The sequence below is a fragment of the Telopea speciosissima genome, chromosome 7 (genome assembly GCF_018873765.1).
Source record: "Telopea speciosissima isolate NSW1024214 ecotype Mountain lineage chromosome 7, Tspe_v1, whole genome shotgun sequence".
Lineage (NCBI taxonomy): Eukaryota > Viridiplantae > Streptophyta > Magnoliopsida > Proteales > Proteaceae > Telopea > Telopea speciosissima.
Window position 1 is genome coordinate 36,366,681 of NC_057922.1, and position 1,981 is coordinate 36,368,661.

The 1,981-nt window shown below is 39.5% G+C and overlaps 1 long non-coding RNA gene across 1 annotated transcript; it reads right to left on the minus strand.

Annotated features, from left to right (window-relative positions):
• Window positions 1-1,123: 1,123 nt before the first annotated feature.
• LOC122669075 lies at window positions 1,124-1,710 on the minus strand. The gene is made up of 2 exons (XR_006333963.1): window positions 1,436-1,710; window positions 1,124-1,213 (listed from the first exon to the last, which is right to left on the minus strand). It is a non-coding gene; the product is annotated as an uncharacterized LOC122669075 (long non-coding RNA).
• Window positions 1,711-1,981: the final 271 nt, after the last annotated feature.

Genomic DNA, 1,981 nt, shown 5'->3' on the forward strand with positions numbered 1-1,981 from the left:
CAAGGGAGTTAGATGCTCCTGCATCAAAGCATGCTAACGCAGCAAGAAAACCAAAACTCTAACATAGTGTGCTAACACGTCAAAGTATGCTAGCATGTTGTGAGCTGATTTACGAGCTCCCTCGCTTCTTTGGTCGCTAAGAAACTAAAACCGGGTTATGTTCTAATTTCAAGGAAACTATTTTTTAAAAAACTTTTGGGACTTTGAGTGCTTAAAACTGTTAAGAAACCGAAATTGAACCATTCCTGGGTCGGATCCTAGTTTTGGAACTGTTTAACATGCAGGACAGTTTTGGGATTGACCCTCTTAAAATCTAAACCGATAAGGAACCGTTCCGAATCCTGATTACTAGAACCATTCCGGTTATGTAGCGTTTGTTCTGATATATATTGGGCTATATAAGCTTGAGCCCAGTCCATCTGGACCCAAATGTTTTGGGCCTAATCGAACTATATATGCTTATTAGTCACGTGAAAGCCACATGAACCCCGTGTTTGGACTCTAGAGCCCTAATGCAGTGTGGGATTAAGCCTTAGCCAGCTTCGAGGAAGGTTCACCTGAGTCTCTCTGACCCTTGAACTCGGCTACTCAGAAAAACTGCCTAACCCGGATAAATCGGGTCAGAGATTAATAAATAAAACTCTTATATCTATTTCTGATTAATTTCAGTATTTCATGTCGGCGGCAGTGTTTCATTATTGACAATTTGGGATTTGGGTTAACCAGCGATGGGTGAACCAGACCAAATGGTTCATTTGAGAGGCAAGGTTACCTTTGTATTGAGAATTTAATCCGATCTCGGATGGAATCAGTCAGGATCGGTGAGAAATTGGTCAGAATCAGCCCATAGTTGCCCTAATTTTTTTTTTAAATTTTTTTGTTTTCAAAATCGGCAAGAATTGAAATCGATTCTGAATTTTTGAAACCCGGATTATTACAAATAGTAAAGCTCAGAAATTAAAAACAACAACAACAACTCAGCCTTATACCAACTAAATGGAGTCGGCCTCAGTATTAAAAGAACGTCACTCATTATTTTAGTACTTCCATAAATAAAAAAAAAACCATACATGTTAATGTTGTACATAGTCTCCATAGTCATATAGTTAACCTTCAAAAACGAGGAGGGCCGGGTGGACCGCCACCCGGTGGTCCACCAAAAAATGGACCACAGCAATCTTGGAAGATGCAGCAACAACACAGCACGTAAAAACTGCCACCAAAATAACACAAAAACACATCCATCCGATCATTAGTTACTTATAGTCATTCTTCTTCTTCTTCTTCTTCTTCATTTTTATTTAAAAAAAAAAAAATCAGTTAATGTGAAAGAAAACCCAGCAAGAAAAGAAAACATAGGGAGCAGATGATGAATAAAGCATATATAAAATGTGATTTAAGAGAAAGAGAAGGAATGCATGAGCAATACAAGTACCATGAAGATATAAGTCGGCATATTCCAGCACACAGAAACCCAAAACACCCACAGGGAGGAGGAGGTCCTCCCGGTCCTGGTGGCGGCGGTCCCCATCCCGGCGGCATCTCTCTCTGTCTCTTTTTCTATCTCTCTAATCAAACTAGCTAGCTATCTGAGATCTCAAATCAACTGTTCATGAAATGGGTATGAAGGAGACACCTACAAGAGCCTTGTGAAGCAATGTTGCTAACTTTATATATAGCCAGAAAGAGAGAGAGAGAGAGAGAGAGAGAGAGAGAGGGAGAGTGTGTGTGTGTGTGTGTGTCTAAAATTTCAAAGCCAGAGAAAGTACTGTGTAGAGACTGGTAAGTAGAGGAGGATAAGGGGGAAGTAGCAATTCACATCTACCATTCAAACTTAAAATTTCATTTAATACGGGAAGTACTCCTTTGCCTTCACTGCAAAGCAAACACCTTCATTCACCTCCACTAGCTTTGTCGGTGTTATAAGTCATTTTTTTTTTTTTTTTTGCCTGTAGATGTCGGTGTTATAAGTTGGTTTTAA